Genomic DNA, 25,056 nt, shown 5'->3' with positions numbered 1-25,056 from the left:
TATCTGCTTCTCAAGTTGAAGGCTGGATTCATTATACTGGATCTCAACCAAAGATTAAATTTTATTTGAGAAGAGTATTTGAAGAAAAGGGGAAAATAATGAAAATATGTTATCAAATTTCACATTTATAGAGTTTGTTCTTTTAGCAAAACTTAGGTTCCATCTTCAATGCCTGCTGATATCTGCTGAAATTTTGCTGCATGTAGATTGTCATTTGAATTTGTGTTTTAAAATGTTTGGAAAGTTTTGCAACTATTTGTTTCTGGATCTGTTCTTTTACGTTTTGGTGTTCTTTTTTTTCCCTTCCCCCCCCCACCGGAGTTCAGTACAGCTGTTACGTGTTTCCTCATGTTACTGACTACAAGAGTAAAACATGGTCCAGGTTTTATTTTAAACCTCATGTCCTGAACTTGGTCCCCTGGTCAATGTGTGCTGCTGCTTGACAAGTTAAGCAGTTCTGCAGCACAATTCCCTGTTCTGTGCAGAGACTGCCCCACAAGTTCATGTGCAGTCCAGCCCTGGACAACTGCAGTCACACAAGGTGTGATTATTTTTTTCTTCCTTTTTTAATTTCCCTAATCTTGGTTAAAAATAACCCTTCATACAAAATGTTATGAATGTTCAAGACAAAAATTTGAAAAGGGATGAAGTTTATAGACTACAATCATTTAGGTAAAACTTTTAACAGTCTTTTCAGGAGGCTGAACATATGGTAGGGCTCAGTGAGGTCTTCTCTTCATCCTTCTTGAAATAGGACTAGGCAACCAAGAATACATGCAGGAGTTTTGTCTACTGTAGATTTCATTGAGCTTAAATCTCTTGAGCTCAGTTCAAAGGGTAATCATGCTTTGAGTATGCTGTTATGGAGAACAAACTTGTTTTCTGGGGTGTATTCCAAGATACTCATCAATATATTGTATCTAATATCCATAGATTAAGGTCTTTGTAATACTCTTGTGAACAATGTCTAAGGTAGACTACAATTGATTTCCAGACCATCTTTGGATTACTGATCTTGATGGCACATTTTATACGGTCTGGTTGCTATAGCCATAATCCCAAATAAAGGAATCAGAACCCAGTACTATCTTTCCATGTCTGGATTGCCACCTTGTGTGCTCCTTCTTTTCCTTCTGTCCCCAGAAAATTTACATGGCTAGCAGGCATGGCTCTGCTTCAGGTGCATAAAGTCTATGTTATCACTTCAACAACTACCTGGAAAGAGGTTGTAGTGAGGTGGGAGTTTGTCATTTCTTGCAGGTAACAAGTGGCAGGAAGAGAAGAAATGGCCTCAAGTTGTTCCAGGGGAGGTTTAGATTGGATATTAAATAAAATTTATTCAAAGAAGCGGTTGTCAAGCATTGGATAAGGCTGCCCAGGGAAGTGGTTAAGTCACCATCCCTGAAAGTATTCAAAAAACATGTGGATATGGCAGCTAAGGCCATGGTTTAATGTTGAACATTTTGGTGGTGCTTGTTGATGGTTAGACTTGATGATTATAGAGGTAGTTTTCAACCTTAGAAATGCTATGAAATAGACTTTTTTTTCTGGAAGACTTTCAGTTCAAGCTGAAGCAGGAATTGAACTGAGTATCCCTCTTTCCTTGAAAGTCCTTTACCTACTAGATTATATGCAAAAGAAGAAAGTTTGCACTCCTGGACTTTTAAATAACCAACCTTTTTTTTTTTTTCCCTAGGATGTGTGGGTACTCCACACTTTTATGTTAAACAGAATTTTAATTTATGTTAAACATGCATTGCTCTGTATCTAAAAAAAGTAGACTAAATTTAAGTGTAGAAAAAAAAAGGGGAAAAAAAAATTCTGCAAATTTCACAGTTCTTTATTTGCAATCAAAAAAGGGGGCATTAATGTATAGATAATGCAGGTACAGCTGGGATTCCCAGACTACATAAATTAATACGTGAGCTGATAAAATTCTGCTTGCAAATATTTCTAAAACACTGAACCAGATAACCAGCTTGCAAATTCTATGTCTGCTATGAGACTTTATAAGGCCTCCTAGATGCTAACTTTACTTGATTCCAAATTTGCAGTCTGAAAATGGACACTGCATGTTTTGGAGAGAAAAACTTACAAGTTGAGTTCATATGTCTTAATGAGGACTCATAAGCTGGGCACCACTGCCTGTGGTTATGTTTGTGCCATTTTCTATCAGTTTGTTTCATTATGCTTGTGTGGATACTTCTTTTGCGTGAATATGGTTTTGACAGTTTTGGAAAACTGGAGTATTGAGCTAGAACTGATAGTATTTTTCACATCGTGGTAATCTGTGTAACAGGAAGGAAGTAAATGTTTCTGGTAAAGATGTGGTGATTATTCCCTTTTCACTCTTCAGAGGGAAGAGAGCTAGTTAGGTAATTTCCAAAACATTTTCTTTTTAAAGGAGAGAATATGATTTTTATATCCTTTTCATGTTTAAAGCCTCAGTTTCTTTTCCCAAAGATGTTCAATTTTTTTTTTTTGCCTGTTTCCATCTGTTAAAGTTAGATCATCCAGTCTGAACCATCAACATTGTACTATATGACCAATCACACATAATCAGTCTGTTAATTTATAAGTTTTAATTGCTTTTAGCTTTTTTTTTTTGAAAATTCTTGAAAATACCATCAGGGAAATACCTCACTAATTAATGAACAATATGCAGATAGGAAAACAACTGATATTTTTAACTGCTTTGCTTTGTACTAGTAGACTACACTCTTAAAATAGCACTTAATGAAAATATTTTGATCTGTAAGCTCTAATGGCTCTACACTGATTGTTTGGTGGGGTTTCTTCAGTTTTCAATAACAATGTGGGGATTTTCCCCTGCTCTTTTGCAGGTAACAGTGCAGACCACCTTCCAGCAATGCAAGCCTCAGCTATTTCTACTCAGTATCTTTCAGGGAATCATAGCTGTGCTTGTCAGTCTCCACCTTACATTTGACTCAAGAGTAAAAATGATATGTGACTATGCACATATACTTTAAAACAAATCATGTTCTTCATTAGTATTAGACAAATCATATTTTTTCAAATCCTTCTGAAAGTAGTTCTTCAGTTACAAAGCAAGAATCTTTCAAAATCTTTCTTTTTGATAACTCAGGGAATAAGTTTTTCTCATGTGCAACACCAGGAAATGATGTTACTTTCTTTTGCAATACCTTGAGGGTACAAAGGGCAGAAAATAGATTAAATAAAGGGGTAGCTCTTTTGTGTTATTAATATAATTGAAATTTTCTGTATTTGGAAACTCTCTGAAAAGGGAAATGAATTGACTAGGAAGTATCTACATGAAGTAGTGAGTAGGAGCATCCTGTAATTCCTTTCATGTAATAGAATTATAAAATTTTTTGGATCAGAACAGATCTCAAGGGTCATTTAGTGACAGCTGCTTGTCTTCCATGCTTTGTTTTTGAAGCTGGTTTACATAAATTCACTTCTAATTAAAGATTGAAAACTCTACAAAATGCTATTAAGTCGGTAAAAGGTTCCTAAAATTTTGATATAAGCAACATATATACCAGCAAAGGAATAGAAGATAGGAATAATTCACATTAATAATGATAATAATAATAATAATAACAGAGAATTACAGCTTTCATTTTGGAAAGAAAAAATAATGGTTTTAGCTGCTTTTCAAAAAAAATTATTTGTGTCTTACTGTGATTAAAATAGGGCTCTGGAACTCAAAACTGCTATCTGAATTTTTCTGGGGCTCTAGCTCTTTTAGGACTATCATCTTCCTTTTTTGTAGAGATAAAAATACTCGCAGTCCCCTTTGACAATATTACATTATGGTAGGGCAAAATTCCTTATAATTATTGCTAAGCTGGAGCTGCATCAGATACTCTAGTAGGAAGGGTGAATATAAGTTTAAAATTATGAGTTCAGTAGAATTCAGTAGCACTCTCTTATTGCTTTGTTGACAGCATGAGTTGTTTTTCCACCTAAGATGAAGACTTTTTTTCTCTGTGGCCCACTCTCTGTTTCATTTCAGACATACTGAATTTAGCACTTGATGAAGTGGGCACTAATTTATTTTTTTTGCTGTATTTAAAATGCTAGACAACACTATCAAATGTTCTTCAATCTCTTTTCTTTCTGTTTGTGAATATCACACTGTGTTGTACAAACACAGCAGGAATGAAAGCTAAAACAAATGCATATTTGTGTCTACAGCACAAAAATATGTATTTATAGATGAACAAACCAGGTCAAATCTTTCACAGTAAAAAATAAATTAAACAGCCATTTGTCAGATGAGTATCTGGAGACCATTATTACGAGTCAATAGAATTGATCTTAAAATGGGGGAAATATTGTCAGGAGAAAATATTTTTAATGACATTTTGTGTTTATAAGCACACACAGACACTCACATTAAAAAGACACCAGTCTGGTTTTCACACTGTACTGCTGCTCTGAAATGAATCACTCACAGCTTTGTATTAGTTAGGCTGAGCAAGGCAAATAGTCTAGAAGATTGGTTTAACACATATTAACTCGTTTATTGATTAGATGTACAAAAACATTTCCAATCAATAGTGTATGAGTGAATATCTTTGCTGCAGCAGATCACATAGAAAATCTGAGAAAATTATTTTAGAATCTAGAATGTATACCTTATCTGAACTTGTTTTGGAGAGGTAGCCATGCAGAATTACCTACTCCCCATCTGCTTAACTCAAATGCAGAGGTATAAAAACATTAGCATACCAGTCATGCAACTATTCCTTGGTTTGTTTCCATCTGGCATTCTTGAAAGAGGAAAAAGGAGAAGTGCAGTATATACAGAAATTACAGGTTTTATGCAGGAGAAAAATCCTTACTCAGGGTTTAACTAAGCTAAAAGATCAGGAAAAAATGCAATTACGACTTTGGCCATAAATAATCAAGGTTTATGGAGGTTTGGCCAATTCTGAAGTCTAAAAAAAGTTCTGTTCTCTTAAGCATGTAAAATAAGATAGAGCTCTGAAACAGCAGAATATGTCAAAAAGTGAAGGGAATGAAATCTGGCAAGAACACCTTTTTGAACCATCAAGAAAACACCAGTAGCTTGCTTTACTGCACAGTGAGTCAGCAGTCAGAGGTGAGATTTAACCCTAAGTTCTTCATATTTACTGCTAGTAAAGAATTTGTATACAGATATCTTTCTTTAAGGAACTTTTTGGAGTAGTATTTTCTCTTTGTAGCCTGAGTTGAAAGTCTTTTGTGGTCATAGTACACTACAATTTTCTATTGTACTGATTTTACTCTTGTTAGTTGACATGTAAGTACCCAGAGCTCATACATGTTTCTACTAACTGCTTGCGAGTGATTCAGATTCATGAATAACAGAATCTAATGCTATTTCACACATCCTAGGATATCCAAGACTTCAGTAGCAGGCAGATAAAGCATGGAATCGACAAGAAACTTGTGCTCTTCTGGAATGGCAACTCAGGGCCAGACGTAGTAACAGAATATAACAACCTCCTTTTTCTTGGCAGTTGAAAGTTACCCTGTTAGTGATATTTATTAAAAATAGCAGGAACTGTGTAACTGTTCTTTCTCTTCTGCTTATTTATGTTCCTCACTATGTCATCATGGTAGCATATGCTACTATGTTTAGTCTTTCTTTAATAAATCTTCCTTTTACTGCAGCTCTTCTCATCCCTTTGAAATCTATAAAAATATAGCTGCTTTGAGAACAGTTACTAAAGCCCGGTTATAGCTTCAATGAGGTTTTTCTTACTTATTGCCATAATAAATTGTTAGAAAGCATTTAAATATTTTAGAACAAATTTTGGTCAGTTACTGGCATAAGTGTGAAGTAAAATCAGTACACTTGAAATGAGGAGCTGAGTGTTGCAATAATACTATTGATTGTTTTCAAAAGGTTTCCCGCAATTCTCTGTGGTGAATTAGTTATTCAACCAAAGATTATACTTCCGTATTGATGAGAATTTTCTTGCTCTCTTTTTCCTGCTAAAGCTTCATTTCCTTTGTAATGACCTTTTTCCAAACCCTCCTTAATGTTTCATTATCCAGAAAACTAAGGCATTTTTCTTTTCTTCTTTTCTTTTCTTCTTTTCTTCTTTTCTTCTTTTTCTTCTTTTTCTTCTTTTTCTTCTTTTTCTTCTTTTTCTTCTTCTTCTTCTTCTTCTTCTTTTCCTTCTTCTTCTTCTTCTTCTTTTCCTTCTTCTTTTCCTTCTTCTTTTTCTTCTTCATCATCATCTTCTTCATCTTCATCTTCTTTGTCTTCTTCTTCTTCTTGAAAAAAAACCTTTTTGGTATACTCTTCTTTTGTGAGCTAAGTGCATGGCAGGTGAGGTTTTCCAGCATAAATGTAGTAGATTTAGTACCTAATTATAGTCTCTGAAATTTCGGATGGCACTGCTTGCAACTTATTTTTCCATATACCTTGAGAAACTTCATTTTCTCTGGTTGAATTTCCTTTGCTAGCTGCTTTGGCATTTTGGAATCTTATTCATTCTGTAGAAAACCCTATTATAATTTTTTTATAAAAATTCATGAAAAAGTCTTTTCCTCTATTGTCTATTTACATGCCCTTGAACTTCTTAAATGCAAACTTCTCACAAAAGTAAGTGAGAAAACAGACATGTAAATCTATGTTTCTGGTACTCTTCATTAGGTTTATTTTCAGAGTTTGACTTAACATTTGAAAACATTTGTAATTGTGATCATACTTTGTAAGGCGAGGAAACATCACATGCTCCAATTTTACTATAGTAATCATGCTCTGTGAAAAATGAACATACGTATGGAAATTCATTTTCAGTAAGCAACTGAGTTTTGGATTGTATTTGGAATTTATTTGTGTTACAATAACTCAGAAGAATAAAAATTGAGACATTTGCTGCTAACTACAAATTTATATTACTGTGTAGAATGACAGAGGGAAAGAACTAAGAAAATTTTTTATAGCTAGCCCACGAATAGAAAAAAGAAATCCCAGATCTCTGTTTACTTCCAGTAAATTTCTTCCTCCTGTTTATTGAATCATTGTGCACATTTTATTTTCTATGGGTATTTTCACTGTTTTTAAGTAGCTCTACAAAATATCACACTTTTAACCAGCAGGTTGGTTTTGAATAATTTCTATCATTCATGTTGTTGCTTTTATTTTATTTCATTAGACACTGATATCCCACCCAGCATATATCCTTTATTGCCTGTTACAATATTGGAGATGTTTTTTTTAATTTATTTTTTTCCTACTGTTGAATTTGGAGTAAATGTTTTTGATGCCTAAGTATATGTAAGCATAGAGATTTAAAAATGCTTCCATAATCCTACAAGATTACAACAGCCTAATCTTTATGTATATAGCTCTGTTGCTAAGAAATTGAGTGGAAGTTAGAAGATCTGGTTGCAGATTTATGTTCTGTCACAGATTCCCTGCATGTCCTTTAGGGACAATACATAGCTAAAGGTCAACTTAATCAGAAAAAAATGGAATGAAGTGATTAAGGCATATTGAGATGTCTTAAGATATATTGATTTTTTGTGTTTCTGGCTTCAGTTTGATCCAGAAGTAAATGCAAACTCTTCCATCTGAGTTCAGGGCTGGAAATAGTGAGACACAAACCCCACATCTCCACCATGTGACTGCAGGCTATGAATACCTGGCATATCTTTACCACATCATTTGAAAAAGCCTGTTAAGCTCTTCATGGCACATATTTGACCATCTCTTTCTTTCTCTTTTGTTTTTTTTTTTTCCCCTTTCTTTGTGATTGGAGGAGATTGCTGTGTTGATAAGGGCATAAAGTATTTGCAAAGTGCTGGTCGAATAAATTGGCAAGAGAATAAGCCTTTTCTTGATGTAGCATAGGGATATTTTCTGTGACATCCTCAATTTTGCACTTATAATGAAGGAAAAAAAAAAAAAACAACCAGCAAAAAAACCCCTGAGGAAATAGGCTTTTCCATGCAACGCTGATGGCTGGCTCAGGGAAAGACCATATCCTGTTTCAAAGTACTTATCATAACAAGCAGTCCCATCCAAACCTTCCAGATTGTCCTGCTTTGAGTCATAGACACAGCAGATCAGCTTTAATCTCCATTTCCCTCTAGAGCTTGGTTGATACTGGAACGGTTGGTGACCCAGAACAGTAGCACAAACTGTCTCCATGTTAAGTAAAAGCTGCAGGCTGCATGAGCACAGTAACCTTACATAAGCACCTGGGATTTCAGGGTGAAAAAACTGATCAATGAATCAAATCAACAGGGAAGGCAAGAAATATCAGTGCCTATTACATCAGTAGCTTCCTAAAGAGACTAAGCTTTTTCTAATAAAAACTGAGGTTTGCCTTGTTCCCAAGAAAAATCAAGGAGTCAGGTACCTCTCTGCAAAACCAAGGACTGTGTCCTTCACTGAGACACTGAGGTGACATGTTGGAAGTGTTAGAAGGAAGGAACAAACAGCTCTTTGTTTCTGTATCCTCCTTATAGACGTTCTCATAAATAAATATATAAATGAAAACTCTCCAGAATTAGTATAGACTAAGAAAGCTCTGTGGAGGTTGCTAGGCAGCCGAGGCCAAAGGAATAGGAAGCAGGCAGGTCTTTGAAAAACAGAATCAGTGACTTATGGGTTATCTGAAGTCATGATTTACTCAATTGTCTTTTGTCATAAACAAGAGACAGTAGAATTTATTTTTCTTTAGTAAATGAACAATGTTTTTAAAATATTTGAAAAAAAAGCCTGTTTTATATCTCATTGCTATCCATGTTTTGAAGCTATGAAATTTTAAGCATGATTATTATTTCTAATCTTTACTTATTTATTGACTGCTACAGAAATTTGATGAAGTATATAAACGCTATAAATAGAAAATTATTTATCAAATTAATTTTTTTCTAAAATTTTTTCCAATTTAAATGTTGACTATGGTATGCTTGTAAGACTCTAGAAGAAGGAAGTTTCCAAGGCTGGAAGGAATGCCTTGCCTTCAAGAGGTGTCCATAGACACGTTTCACTGTTGCTAATGACAGGAAAACGCCTAATTTCTACCCCCATTCCTTGTATGGTATATGATGAAGCTACTCATTACAGAACTACAGAAGTAACCACCCCCTTCCTAATACTTCTAAGTGCGCAAAAATACAGGTGAGGCAAGGTTGTCATCTGCAAGATTAGGTGATCACATTATTGACTAATTGCTGCCTTTGAAATCTGTGTTTATATTAGTGCTTTAAAAGTCTTCTTGAAATTAACTGTGCCTTCAGCAGTTCTGTCATATCTACATACATTGAGGGCTTTGAGGGCACACTGTAATCCTACAGTTCCCCTCCTTTCTCAGGTTGTGTAATGACAGCTCTAGATCATATTTTAGTCTACCAGAGTTATTCTCTCTCAATGTCTTCAATATATGTCTTGAGAAGATTTAATTGTTGCAACATAGTTTCTCAATATCTGTTTCTTCCGCAGGGTGGATGCTGTGGGGGGGTCCAGGCAGCTCTGTGGAACAGTCTCCAATGGGCTAGTAGGATGAGAAGGTCCAGGGGTAGATTGGGAAACAAGGAGAAACATCACCTCCCAAGACGGTAAACCTACTGAAAAGGTAATGGTAATTCTTGTTAGGATATTGTTATGCAAGTCAGCTTTTCAGGCCCCATGGATATGCTGGAATGCATGGCAGAAAACTGGTAGGGAAGGGGAGCACAAACCTTTGTTGTTGTCTGTCTGTTCAAACAGAGTCTCATGAATATCTTTCCAGAGCTTCTTAAACTGTGCTGAGTTTCAATTCCCATCCTTGTGTGAGAAAGAATTTGGATGCCGTATCTTACAGGGGTTTTCTTGTTTTCCTGTGGATCTGTTAGAGAATACAAATCACAAGCTTACAGTAACTTTCTAAGACATTCCTTATAGGAATTAAAACCCTGAAAATGCCAGCTTATAAGCCATATAACAATTTAGAAGAGTAAAATGTTGTTTCACATGGAGAGCTAATAGTTGGATTTTTAAAAGTATGAAATCTTGTTTTATGGGGTTCTTTCAATCTCACCTTCCAGGCTTAGCTACTGTGTTTGTGGAGACTCTCTTCTTACCCTGAAGCCTTAACTATGGATGTTTTTCTTCCTAGCATTTCAGAAGTCCAAGGGAATGTGCAAACTAAAATCTGCCATCCCTCAGAGTAACTGTAATGCTTCTTCCTTCATGTTAAAAGGTAGAGTTGAGCCATGAAGCATCAAATCGTTATGTTTCTCTGCTGTCCCAAAAGCCCAGCTATATGGTGTATTTTTGAGCTCAGTTAACTTATATGTCCATGCTATACACACATTTCTTGGTCTGCAGCTAAAATTAAGTTTGCTGAACAAACAGGCTTTGTTCACTCATCCTAAACCAATCATTTTCCATGGTACATTTTGAAATATCTGACAGGCTGACTTGCTTCTTTCTTTATTAATGTGCCTTAATGTATGCAGAGTGCAAGAAAAATAACAATGGAAAATCAAACTGGTATAAAATATAAAGGGATTTTTGATGCAAAAGCTTTCTTAAGGATCTATTCCTACACCTCATGAGACACTGAAAAAACATAGAACATTTAATGGGGAAACATTTTTTCTTTGCTCAGTATAGATGTTTTGGCTGGTTGAGTAGTAGGTTAGGCTTTCAAATGTGTCTGGGAAATACCTTTCTTTTTGTTGCTGCTGAGCTCCCTCCAGCTCCCTGACATTAATTCATTAAAACCATTCAGAGAATCCACTGCTGCAATTCACAAATTTCTTCTATGCTTCACCAGGCTCCCCCAGGCTTGACAGCTACCAGGGGACAGACCAATCTGCATTCTTGTGACATTACTGAGGGTTACATCTTTGTGTAACCTGTAGCTGTGGTGGAGAGTCCTCCAGCCCTCCTCTGAAAAGAACAGAAAATACTTTTTTACTTAGGAGAAGTTATAAATAGATTTGTGAGAGAAGAAAGGTTTGATATAGCAAAGAGAGGCCGTACCTCCTGCATTTATATGTGTGGTGATAGTTTTCAGCTTATGGTCTGCTTTTCAGCAATTTTCCACTCAAACGTGTTGCTAATCAATTCAACCTAGCTGCTCCAGACCTAATTTGGTTTTCTATTATCTAGTAGAAATGAGTTTGTGAGGCTTTTTTTAGTGAGAGCCCAGGAGTCTTCACAAAAAAATTGCACCAATTTGTCTTAGGTACTTTACTGTAAACAAAAGACAGGAATAGCTTGCTTATGGTTGGAACTGGTCTGAGATCCAGAGGATCCAGCATCAGTCCCTCACTGTGTTTCAGATGTCTTCTTGGCTGTATTCCTCTACCTGCAATGTGGACAGACTCTCATGGAACTTCTGTAATGTTCCTTTGTTGATGCTTTAGTGATAATATTTTCTTGAAGGGGGAAAAGCATCTTTGCCCAGCATTTAACAGGTGTCATTGAAAGAACTTTATACGAGGTTTGAAGGGGGAAAGGGATAAAACTAGGCTAATTAAAGAAAAGCCTGGGGTAGCATGCCAATATTTGTGGGATGGTGTGCTAGCAGACCCTTCAGTCTGCTCAACAATGTGCTGAGTACACCGTAGCTCATTTGAAATGCCTTTATACTAATATGCACAGCATGAACAGTGTAGAGGGGTTGACCCTGGCCAGATGCCAGCCACCCAGCAAAGTGGCTCTGTGAATCCCCTCCACAACTGGATAGAGAGAGGAAATATAAAGAACATTTCATTGGTTGAGATAAGGACTGGGAGAGATCACTCCCCAAATACCATCAAAACAGGCAAAACAGGTTCACACTAGGGATATTAACTCATTCACTAACAAAATCAGAGCAGGATAATGAGAGGTAAAATAAATCTTAAAAACGCCCTCCCCCCATCCCTCCCTCGTTCCCAGCTCTACTTCCCCCCATCCAGCAGTGCAGGGAATGGGAGTTATGCTCAGTTTATCCTGGGTTGTTTCTGCCACTGCTCAGAGAGAGGAGTCCTTCCCCTGCTCCAGTGCGGGGTCCCTCCCAAGGGAGACAGTTCTCTATGAACTTCTCCATTGTGAGTCCATCCCACAGGCAACAGTTGTCCACAAAAGTCTGCAGCTTCAGTCACAAGAGCAAGTGCAGGATTCTCCACCGGGGATGGGTGAATATGGTTGTACGTTCAAATCAGAGGAAGAGAGTCTGGAAAGCAGCCCTGCAGAATGAGATCTGGGGAACTGGGTCGCTGGCAAATTGAATATGCAGTGCCCTGGTAACCAGAAGGGCCAACTGTGTCCTGGAGTGCATGAGGCACAGCATGGCTGGTTGGTCCCGCTCTACACTGCAGCCCCACCTCCAGTACTGAGTGCAGTTTTGGGGCCCTCAAAAGAAGTACACCCACCTATTATATTGTGTCCCCAGGAGGGCAGCGAATGTGGTGAAAGGTCTTGAGGGCAAGACTTGTGAGGAGCATCTAAGGTCACTTGGTTTGCTCAGCTTGGAGAAGAGAAGTCTGGGGGTGATCCCATCGCAGTCTACAACTTCCTCAAGGAAGTAAAGGGGAAGGTGCTGATCTGCTTTCTCTAGTGACCAGCAACAGGACACATGGAAATGGAATAAAGCTGCACCAGGGGAACTTCAGACTGGAGGTTCCTCACTCAGTGGGTGGTTGGTCACTGGCACAGGCTTCCCAGAGAAATGGTCATGGCCCTAAGCCCAAGAGAGTTCAAGGAGCATCTGGATGATGCTGTTAGTCATATGATTTAGTTTTAGGTCATCCTGTGAAAAACAGGGAGTTGGACTTGATCCTTCCAACTTGAGACATTCTGTGGCTCTAAGAATCCAACCTCAATGCCACAGAGAATCATTTGGGTTTCAGGCTTTACACTGGGAAAAGAAGTTACAACTCCTCAAGACAGATATGGAAAAAACCTGAAATTAGAGGGGATGACATTGTGATATCTTCATCTGCAACATATTAAGTGAAGTTTGAACTTCTCCACTCTTAACACTTCCTGAGAAATAGCAAGCCTAATGGACTGATGTTTCAGTCTCTGATTCCCTGCTTAAATTGTGTTTCATGTGAACTATTCTTGAAATGTCATTTTGACTGAAGGTAGGGGAAGATAAGAGTGCTGTTTTAATATAACTTGAAATCTTGATGGTAAAAGGTAATTTATATTTTCAGTAAGAGGCTTTCATCTTCATTGGACTCTAGCGATATTGATCTGATATCAGAACTAAGTATATATCCTTGAATTCTTACCAGATTCTGCTTCTGGTGTGAATGACAAATGTTTCACATTGTCCTAGCAAATAGAGCTTTTTTCTGTGTGTTTCTTTGGCTGGTCAGTTTACAAGTGGCTGCATTTTGCTGGTCTGTTTGATCAATATTTTCTTTTGGTACATTTTAAGATGAATGGTTCTGATTTTTTAATTGCTGTGCCCCTTTAAGGGTATTTATAGTAAAGTCATAGTAGTCAATGCAGGATTTGGTTTTGTTTCCTGTTTTGTAACAGCTGAGAAACCAGTTGTGTTCCATGATTTATGGAAAAGCCCAAGCCTTTCAAATTAACTGAAGTGTATACAGCTTCAGAATTAATTAAACATAATGAAAATCTCCATTCAAAAAATGAGGCATGTCCCAGAGTTTGAAACAGAACAGAAGAAATGAGACATTCAAATCAAAACAGAAGTTCTTTTCACGTAACAACAATTCCCATAACCATGTTTAGAACAAAGCTTGTCTTTTGAATGTCTGTGTGGGCAAAACTAGCTCTACACAGCTGGAGATTAATAAGACTACAGTCACAAAGTGTGAGCATGCAAAACTGGCAGTGCCCCTTGCTAGCAGGCAAGACGGCACCAAGAGGTCTCGAGGGTTTTGTCTTAGAAGAAAGAACCCTTAGAAAAAACCAAAGTCAATAACCCTTAAGACTCAAATAGAGGCAGGACAACTCAGCAGCAATTCCTTCAGTATTTCTCAAAAACATTAAAGACTGTGACATGACAAGGAGAGACCATTGGATCTCTGAAATTATCTGAGAAATCAAATACGAAAGCGGTGGGTTACCAGACAGCCTTCACCTGCATTACTGAATGCCATTTAAATTACTCTCTCCACAGCTGATAACACTGTATAAAATACATTTCTTATGTTTCATATTATTTTTGTTTAAAGAAATGAAATCCTTCTTTCATTAAAAAGTGGTTGAAAAGCTGATGCCCTTAGTGTGTCAAAATACCAATGATTCAGTCTTTCAATTTACTTCTTTCTCTTTCTTACCTCGGTAGGGTTGGGCTTTGTTCATCTGCCATTTTTTTTCTATTATTTTTTCTCTGTTGTTGTTTAATTTCTTTCCAATTATGCTCCTCTTAGTTTGATAAATTATGATTTCCCATTTCATTTCTCAAGTTCTGTTGTGATAGGTGGCAGAAAACTGGTCACCTGATACTGAAGGAGAACAGTTTGTGGTATTTACTCTTTGTAAGACTGGATGTTCAGGCACCTTCCTCTGACTATTCTGGTTCCTGTACTGTTCCAGAATTATGTCCTGCAATTTTTAATACTTTAGTGCAAATTTTGCTTTGACTACAGTAGCATAAAACTGGGTGTGGAAGAGTTGATCTGAATACCAAATAGGAAAAAAAAAAAAAAAATCCTTATTCCCTTGACATATTGGGGATTTGGAAAACATTAGTTGTTGGTTTTGCAACATAAAACTGACAGATAACAAAAAATCAGCTCCAAACTACTTTAAACTTTTTCTTGCAAAAGAGAACATATGAAAGCAGGGTGAAGGGGAAGGAAAGAATTTTCTCTCAAATGCATCCAGTAGATCACTTTTTATTGAGGTCACATTTGTATCTGCTGTAGAAGGTGAGATCTCTGTGAGTAATTGTTAACATACCAGAAATCAAATGCAAAGCATCTTTAGTTTATATCCAGTGTCTGTTGTAATATTTATCATGAAGTTATTGAAATCTGAAAGATTGAAGAACTGACAAGTGAACAGTCTGGATTAGGCAATATGATTATTAACAAAGCAAAGTGAATACACCTTACATATGCAAGGTGTCTGACTGCAGCCAGAACTCCCCAGGGCATTTAAATCCATATCAAAGTAGCTGCAGATGGAAGTTATTCTTGTGGAACCTCATACAGTGAGGGGAAGGGACAGAAATCATGTCTATATGGCCTTTGAGCCAGAGCACATTGAAAGGAATATGCATGAGGGATGTGAATGAATTGTAAGCATTGATTAGAATAGCATTTTATGGTGGGTTTTGGGGTTTATTTTTATCTCACAAATCTCTGTTTCCTTTCATTACTTAAAGTCTTAATCTCAAATTTTGCTGGGTATAACTTTTTTCTATGTAGGCCTGCCTTGTGTTGGGGAGCAAGATGCATCCCAGTGAGACGGTAGGGCTGTCTGCATTGCTAGAGATAAAAGGTCAGAAGAATATGTATGTGGAAAAGGAACTGCACCTCGAGACACAAGTGCTGAGAGTGTGTCCTACTGCTCTGTTAAGCATCGTTATGGAAACTATGATGCCAAGTATCAGCCTTTGGGAAGGAATTCCCTCTGGCAGAACAGTTCTCTGTTCCTCCTGCTTAGAAGCAGATGGCAAAGAGGAAGCCCACATCACCAGGCAGACCTGGATATTCTGTGCCTCTATAGTCTGAAGATTGCTTTAATCCACTAAGTCATTGTTCGTTTCAGTCATGCAGATATTTGAACTGACTTAAAAAAACCCTAAAATTATTTTGAGGGTAATCCTGCACAGACGTGCTCAACTTCTCTGAATATTGCATTCAAAAATGTGATTCTATAGCAAAAGTTCATGTTTAGAAGCAGTAAAAGTGAAAAAGAGCAGGTAATTTGTTTATCTTTTCAACTTCTGTTTGATCATTTTTCCAGTTTTATAAAGAAGACACAGGTGCCGCATTAAGAAAATTGGGAGGTAGAACCTCTTCCCTACTGTCTTTGACCTGGAATCCTGGGCCATTTTCCCCACAGAAAGCTCCATTTAGTCTATTTGGGTTTATTATTGCATATCGTTATAGCTCTTTGAAGATCTGAGATACTACAATTGAAAATTACCTTAACATGTCTAAACAGAGAAAAGCTTTGTCATGGGCATTACAGAGAGGCAAGGATGGTCCTATCTCCAGTCCCATACACTGCCTTAAAAATAAAGTAGCACTTTTTACAGCAAGGGATTAATAGCTAAACTAGAAAATACTGTTCAATTGCATAAGTATCCCTATTTAGTTTTGCTAGGAATACTAAAGTTTTGGCACCACACAGTTCACTATGTTTTGAGTTGTAAGCAAGAGATCTTCCTATTTCTCCAGTCCTGATCTCTTCTAAGTATATATTAAGTATATATTTGAAGTATGTATTAAGCATTGCAACTAGCTGCTGAGTTCCACAGTAATGATTAATGTTGGCAAATATCCACTAGTGACAGATGTGGGAGCCACCATAATCTATTCCTTTACTGCGGCTAAAAGTCGAATTTAAAATTAGCAGTATGAAGAACAAGGGCTCTATAAGTAGAAATTGTCATTTGATACTGAATTGCTGATCATTTAAAAATGTAGTTTCAAAAAAAAAAAAATTTCATGGTCCAAAAAGTGAAAAATGAGGCTCGCACACTGAATTGGATTGATCTGTGTTAGCAATAACAAATTCAAACTGCATATAAACATTGTGCATCCTGGATGGTTGCAGAGTGAAATCAATGGTTATTCACTTGCTTACATCAAAATTCTTATTAACCTGATTAGCAGCAAAAGAGTAGAAAGTATATACTGGGTTTATGTTTTTGTGCAAAGTAATGACACCATTGCTGTGCCTCTGCTGTGTCAGAGTCAGGTGATCAGAGAGTGTAGCTAATGAATCTCTTGGACAGTAAGTCAAGATCAAATGATGGCTTCATCCTTTCTTAACTCCATGTTTGGGAAGTTCGGCTTCCTTGCTATTTTCTTCTGTAACATTCCCAGGCTTTTTTCCTTCTAATGGTTCTGTTCAGTCAAAATGCCACCAGAAATGTGTTTCTAATGACCTTTCCACTGTCCCAGTATAACAGGCTGATGAGATTCAAACAACAGCTGAAGGCTAATAAGAAAATGTGAATAAACCAGATGTACAGCCATTCACAATAGGCATATTTTTTATCTTTTTATTTTCTATTTTTACTTGATTAAAAAACACAATACGAATAAGGTTTTAGAAGGTGAAAAGAGAAATCAGATTTTCATGGGATTTAATCTGATGTGTGAGAAATGTAAACCTAATCTTCTATTTCTTGAACTTATTGGCATGCATCTTCCGTTCCACTTTGCTAAATGTGTTCTTCAGCTTCCTTCATTTATAGATATGGAATATTAGACATTACTTGTCTTGCTTGCCAAAGTTTCATATTTTCCTGAGTGAAGCGTGAACAGAGAATTTTCTATAGTAGAGTCTAATGCAGAATTTGGTGAGACTTTCAGAGTTAAAGCTGTAAGCTATGATGTCTACAGAATGGAATATCAAGGAGACTTTGTTCCATCAAACTTAGAACTGACTTCCTGAAAAAAAATATTCTAGGTTCTCACAGGATATCACGTTATTCATCCCTCTATTTTCAAACTATCAATATAATCAAGGAACATGTTAAAACTAATTTAGGGATCACTCAGATAAGAATTTTTTATTAATATAATGAAGGATATAGCCTCCATTTATAGTCTCAGAAGCAGATTTCAGTGTGTTTTCTAGGAATTTGTTACTTTTGATCTCTGAAGTCACCACAGAACAAACAAGAGAATAGGAAAAAGTGAATATTTTCAGAAAACAATTAACTTCAGTAAATATAGCCTTAACTGAAACCTCTTAATTCTGACGGAAAGACACTCTCTGACTTTCAAGAAGAATGTTGGAGCTTTGCCTTTATAGTATGTTTCCTGTCCATTCAGGCATATGCAGATACATATACACTTGAATTTTTGTTTATTTTTTTTTTCATGCTAGCTTGGACTGAAAATTCTTGAGTGTTGATTAAATTGTATGCATGGATTTTGAGGATTTCCACATTCCTACAGATAAAGCATAAACTTCAAAAGTGTTGTAAACAAGTGAAGTGAAATATAGGAAGGACTCATTTAGAATGCAGAAGAGATGGGGTTTTGCTAGAATAGTTAAGTTTTATTTGGAAAAAAATTATTAAATTACGTCAGTTCAGAGGGAAGTTTCAGAGCTGTTGACGTATGGTGCTTAGAACCACACCTGCCATACTGTCTCTTCAAAGACATCACAGTTATTATCTCCAGTGCCCTGCAGATGAAAAGGACAAATCCAGTCTCATTGTTATACATTATGTTCTTCACTTGAAAAGGCTCTGTATTCCCTAGTCATGCCTATGAATTTAGTGCAGGTAAGGAATTGAACTGGATATGTAGACAACTATGCTGATCCTTACACTTCTCTCTATATATCTTTATTAATTATTTTGAGCATTAAAATGAAACTAAATTTATGAGGTCTGTAAAACTTATTAATGGTAAGTTAAATTGGAATTTCTTAGCTTTATTATTTTATTCAAATTTTAATCATTTTTTATGATTTTTGCTGTGTTACTGCTATGAAAATTGCAATAAAAGTATGCATGCACAATCCATTAACACCTCCACTTTTAACTTTCTTCATTTTCTGAGACTGAACCAGAAATTTGCCATTCACCTTCTTTTATTCCCCTCTTCAAAAGGAAGGTAGTATATATGTAAGGATTGCTATGGTAGAAAATCCTTTATATTTCTAGTAAAATGTGGGAGGGGTAGAATGGTTATACTGTATGCATCAATATAAATATTGTTATACTATTCTCAAGTGCGTGGTCATGTTTTAGTCATTCCTTCCCTTACATTCACCATCCATTCAGACCTTGCCCCATTCTTTGCAGAGGATGACTTGAAAACTGCAGACAAAGACATTTTGGGATATTTTTTGAATTCTTATCCTTGCAACTCTTTTTTTTTTTTAGTTAAAGCACGTTTCTTGTGTTTTAGATTTAATACAATTTTTCCTGCTATTATTAGGAATGTAAAACTCTTCCAGTGCATATTTAGAACTCTCTGTATAAACAGCTGGCAATCTGTACACGGAGGGGAAGCAGACTATTGGGCTGAGCTCAGAAGTGCATTTGGAAAAGGAGGGTTCTTCCCTAGACCTGATTTTTTCCTCTGGCAGTAGGTAGTACAAAAAAGAAGGGATGTCAAGGACTAAATATTCCAGATGCCCTGACTTGTGCTGCTATTTGCATATTTACACTCTGTCAGTTTCTCTCCAAAACAAAGAGGTAAGCATTTATAATATGACATTTGGTTTAACTTGGTATTGTTTATATAAGCTAAAAGGAAAATTGATTAACTTTTTACAATTTTTTTCCTTCTGCAACTCTGATGAGGTGTTTTCGGTCTCCTTTGATGTACTCTTACTCTGCATTTAATCACTGCTTCTCTATTCACTTTGTCTTGTAGTTTTATCCTTGCAATCTTCAAGAGCCTCATCATGTTCAGTTCTTTTAAAGACCTCGTGGAAAACACTGAAAACAATTCTTCTTGGAAACAATTCTGCCATCATGTAATTGATTTTGTCTTCATTAAAATCATGATTTTTTTTATTTCTTATGTTACTGACTCACCCTGTCCTTCTCTACTCCAGATGTGTACAGTGGTTTCCATATACCCTCTGTCATTCTGTCTTCCAGATTGGTGTTCTAGTTATTAATTAGTCCTTGTCCTTGCGTCCTCTAGCTTTATTTCCACTCTATCCTGATAGAGTAGTACATTTTGCTTAAGTTTATTCTGTCCTTGTTGTTTGCCCCTATGACATTTTAAGGGGTTGCATGATGAAATAGAAAGATCTATTTTAAAAGTATTTTGCCTTTACAGGAAGGCTTGTTATTAACTTGAGAGTTATAACCCGTTTTCCCAGAAATCTCTGCAGTGAGTGGAATCGTACCAGCACAATCAAATGCGTGTTCAGGGGATGGAAACATGGCTGGGGACACAGGAGGAAGGATCATCCTGAGAAAGACACAGTTGCCAAGAGAAATGGCTGTGGAACAATGGTCTATTCTCTTGCCATCTCTCCTCAGATCTTTTACTTTAATGATTACATTTAGCTAACTTTCTGAAAGTTAAAGACCTTCTCAGCTCATCTGTTTTGGAGTGATCTCCACTAGTCAGTATTAACAAGTCCCCCCAGGACAGAGTAGTGAAAAACAGCTGTGCTTATTGACTTCTTCATTTTGGAGATGAACTGTTTCCAGCAATTAAAGGTAATTTGAGTTTTCTGGGAAGTGTAAAAATTGGAATAATAGTGTCTCTTATTTCATAGCCCTGCAGGGACTAAGCTGTTGCTCACTGATAGCTCTCTTTTTTAATCTTGCTGTGACCTCCAAGGAATTTATGACTCCCAGTCAGAGAAAACAGTACTAATCTAGTGCCCTACTTGGTCTCAGATGTCACCTTTCTGTGAATAAAATGTGTCATCTGCTCTTCTGCCTCTGTTCCTTTGGAGCACCATCAGGAGAAACGCACCTTGGAGTATCGGTATTACTAGGAGGTTTATGGCAGGAATGTGAAGCCATACATGCACAGAACTTGTTAAGCAGTTCAAGTTAACCAGGCACAAGTAGATAGAAGCCAAGGACGTGAGATCAAATCGGACAGAACCTCAGAGTAAGGAATGACAAGTGATAACATAAAGATGGTGTCTTCTTACCTAGTTTTTGCTCTTAGCTATCTTTACCGTGGGTTTTACTGACAGAGATATATGTTTCATAAAATTGTGCCAAACCTGTGTTACTGTGGGAGGAGGAGCTGGCTCCTGTTCCACTGTAAGGATTGTGGCTTGTCAGGAATTTTATATTTGTGGGGGGGATGATGTAAGGTGCTGAAAACTGTTGGGCTTGGTTTCCAATCTAGAGTTTGTGATCATATTACTTACAAAGGATGGGCACTCTCCCCATCAGTGGACAAAAATGACTGCAGTTTTTCTCTCTCTTTTTTTTTTTTTTTTTTTGTTGGTTAGCTGCTTTGCTTTGCTTTGTTTTCACTCAAATTACACACTGAGGGATATAGGTTTAAAAGCATGCTTAATTTTTTTCTCAGCAACTTTTTGGAGCTGATCCCAATCTGGCTCCATCTCAAATGTTCTTACTGCTATTGCTTATCAAAGTAAATTGTTAGTAAGTTTTAAGCTCTTTCAGGTGCTGCGAGACATCCCTCAATATCAGAGTGTGGGCTTGGTATAGTGAAGTAAAATGAGGTATATTCACTGATTTTTTTTCAAGTTTATAGTAGGGGAAAATTTGATACTTACGTGATATAACTATAATTTGAAATTAGTTTAATCATACAGTATTTACCTTCTCAGTTTTAAAGAATACAAGGGATTTTTCTTCTCTTATGTTTTATTTCCTGGTTTATTTTCTGTCATTGTGTTCATTCATATGATATGTTCACATAACAAATGAATTTGACAATTTCTGCTACTACAATCCATATGATGTGAAAAGTGTTCCAATATAACTTGGAGGGAACAGGAGAAAACCTCAAGAAAATCAGACAGAAAGATTAAACCTTAGACCAAAGTCAGCTCCTGCAGGGCATTGTACCACTCCAACACATCCCTCATTTTTGACAAAACTTCATGTGCCTTTCCATTAAATACCTGTTTTTTATGACCCCCAGAGCATTCACAGAAGTTTTGTTGTACCACTTTAAGTAATAAGAATAACTGATACTGTGAGGGTCTATGTACTTTTAGGTTAAGTTTCAAGTTGTGAGGCTTTAGGGTGACCAGTGCTTTCCAAAATTCAGATCTCTAACTTAGTGTGGCAAGCTGTAACTTTTTATGTCTGAAGGCTCAAATATTTGACATATTATAAATGTATGAGAAAAGCTAGCTGCATTTTGAAACTAAGATTGTAGAAAAATATTTTGAAATAATCTTCCCAAATGCATTTAATTCCCTCTGGTTATGGAGCCCCTTTCACTCTGAGCTCAGAAACTACCTGGACATGTACATAACTGAGAAGTTAATCAGTAGTGCTGCTTTGCTTATGACCCTCACATGCAAAAAGCTGGCTGTTGGGGATCTGGAGCCTCTAAGATGAATGATGAAAAAAATAAGAGGTAGTGTTAAAAATACTGTGATTTACCTTGTTTTTTTCTTTTGGATGACACAAGACAAACTGATATGGAAACTTTGATTTTATATTGGCATCTTAGTGGTAGCTTCCTTTAATGCATGTCTTCAAAATGTGAGACGTTTTGAAGAGAAACTGTGACCAGACTTATCTGGACAGTAAGCAGCAAGTGATCAATGGTGAATATCTAGAACTGAAAAGAATGGGAAAGACAGCAAGTGGAAGAAAGCAAGATGAGCATTTGTAGTGTTTGTTAAAGAGCTCTGTGGTAATCAGGTTTTAGAGATTTGGAATTTTCAAATTTTAGCTGCTTTCTTAAGTGATGTATGCAGTGTGGGAGATGCAATTACATTGCTGCAAGCAAAACTGCAGCAAAAATATATGCTGTAGATAAGTGTTTAAAATGACAGTGGTGTGTGCACAGAAGAAACCTGACAAGTTGTGAAAATTGGAACTGTATCGCTATATCACTTCTTCCATGATATTCTGGGAACTATGTTAAAAGGAAACAGGAATAATCCTAATGAAACATGATCTCTTCTCTTTGCCAAACTACTAGAAACTGAATCTGACTGGCTGCTGCACTGATGACATTTTTTAATCCAATTTAATGGATTCCAGCATTTGTCTGGGCAGCTGTTGTAGCCTCCCATTGATTGAAACCTATATCATCTTTTTATCTGCCTGTTTTACATTACAGTTATCATCTCCATCTCATTTTACCTCTTGTGATCAGGTGGCTATCAAGCAAATGTCTACTATGAAAATAATCCAAATAATACATGTAATTTCCTGTAATGATTCAACGGCACCTCCAGTTCACATTAGGCTGTTGTCTCAGTTGATAACTAAATCACACTTCAGAGATAGAACTTGTTATTTATTTTCCATGTTTTCCAGGCTCAGAATGCTCATTGCTCCTCACCGAGTTTTGATCCTTTATTACACTTACTTTTAAATCTGTGATGGTCAAAACCCTCTTTCATAGATAGAACATATATTTTTTTCTTACTGTCTTATTCATAAAAGAAAGTTGAAGTCTCAATCCATAGTCTTCAAGGGAACTGAGAGGCCCAACCTTTTCTTTTACCACTGTTTTGTACAAGCACTCTTGAGTATGCCACTTAAGCTGCCCATGCCTAAGTTTAATGGTGTTTAAATTGAGTACCATAATACTTAATTCACTGGATTATTGTGATCTAGTTAATTAATCCTTTGAAAAATCCTTTGAAGTTCCCATTTATAAGGTTCTTTATAAATATGCAATAGTCATAGCAATAAATTTATTTTATTTCCTGGGTTTCAACCCAGTATCTTACGGATTTGGGAATGCTACTTTGTATTACTCTTCCCCCACATAGAGCTTCCTTTCATGGGTCATAACTAAGTTCTTTCACATCTCAGATCTACCTCTATGTAATGATTGTTTCTTGTGCATAGATGTATCAAAGAGAATTTTAAAGATTTGTTATTCATATTCCATATGAACCACTGGAGTCTTTCTAAAATAATCCTCTTGAAAAATGTAGACTATTTTCCTTTCAACCTTGTCTGCAGTTTAGAAGCATGCAGTGAAGATGTGCTGTTTGCACATGAGGGATACTTCCTGCACTGAGAGTCTTAAAGAGGCCTGAACACGTGGAGTGTTATTAATACTGTTTGGTACCGTAAAATATTACCATACAGCACTCCAGGTGGAGTCTCAGCAGAGCAGAGCAGAGGGGCAGAATCCCCTTCCTTGCCCTGCTGAGCACAGTGCTCTGGATGCAGCCCAGGATATCTTTGGCTTTCTGGGCTGCGCACGCACATTGCTGGATCTTGTTCAGCTTTTCATCCACCAGTACCCCCAGCCCTTCTCAGCAGGGCTGCTCTCAATCCTTTCATCCCCCAGCATGTATTGACACCAGGGGTTGCCCTTACTCAAGTGCAGGAGCTTCCACTTGGCCTTGTTAAACTTCATGAGATTCACATGGATGCAGTACTGCAGCAAATTGTCCATTTCAATTTCCTTTCTATATTAAAATCTACTCCAGTTTTGTATGAGACAAGAATCTTATCTCACAATGTAGGGACATCTCATAAATAAGTAAAAATGTGGCTGTACTCAGTACTTTTAAGATCAGGACCCAAGAGTGGCATCCTCATCCTGTGTTAGAGCAAAATACTGCATTTTATTTATATCTTATTTAGACTGTTAGCTTGCCTTAATTTCAAATTATTCCATTAGCAAGTTCATGAGAATGAAGAACTAGGACAATTTAACAGCTGAAGTGGCTTTGCAGAAAATTGCCAAGTTATTGGCATCACTGACAATTTGCCTGGCACTGTTATACCTAATGTAAGATGACTAACTTCATTAAGGCTGAAATATTAGCTGTAGGAGGGGCAGACGACTGAGGCTATAGTTCTTTACTCAAGTACTGCTTAATCACTTCTATTTATCAGTCAAGAAAGGATTAAATAATATTTAATTATCTATACAAATATAGTTGACACCAATTTATGTGTGCTTATGAAACTAAAAGAACAGAATAGGCAGAACCTTCCTAATATGCCTGAGAACAATATTAACATTACTTGAGTTTAGGGAATAAAATGGGGAAAATATTAATAGACTGTCAGAGAATAACACTTGTAATACTATAGTAAGAATTATTCTGCATGTCTTTCACATGCCTTTACAAATATTGGAAACACAGCATCTGCAAACTTTAATTATATCCTCACTGCTCCACTGAGAGTTAACATTTTTAACCCTGATGAAATGAAAACTCGTGTAGCAGTATTTTTTTAATAGAACTTCAAACTGTCTCCTAGTCTTGGAAAAAACCCCAGAAAAACCAGAACAGTCTTTTTTTTTTTCTATATTTATATTTAATTTGCAGTAATACCTCAGGCGTTTTAAACA

At 36.6% G+C, this 25,056-nt stretch overlaps 1 protein-coding gene across 14 annotated transcripts in view; it reads left to right on the top strand.

Annotated features, from left to right (window-relative positions):
• Positions 1-25,056, top strand: part of LRRC4C (leucine rich repeat containing 4C) — a 497,660-nt gene that overhangs the window by 432,819 nt on the left and 39,785 nt on the right. For 11 of the 14 annotated variants that reach the window (XM_042038289.1, XM_042038287.1, XM_042038282.1 and 8 more), the window contains one exon: positions 9,440-9,572. The exons of the other annotated variants lie outside the window; for them this stretch is intronic. The gene's annotated coding sequence lies outside the window, so the exon portion shown is untranslated. The remainder of the gene's footprint in view (positions 1-9,439; positions 9,573-25,056) is intronic. 14 annotated transcript variants of the gene reach the window in all.

The sequence above is a fragment of the Corvus kubaryi genome, unplaced genomic scaffold (assembly GCF_017639235.1).
Source record: "Corvus kubaryi isolate FWS band 111438036 unplaced genomic scaffold, C.kubaryi_AGA036_p1.0 37392, whole genome shotgun sequence".
Taxonomy (NCBI): domain Eukaryota; kingdom Metazoa; phylum Chordata; class Aves; order Passeriformes; family Corvidae; genus Corvus; species Corvus kubaryi.
The sequence above is the reverse complement of the archived record's forward strand: the minus strand, read 5'-3'. Positions and strand labels throughout refer to the sequence as shown.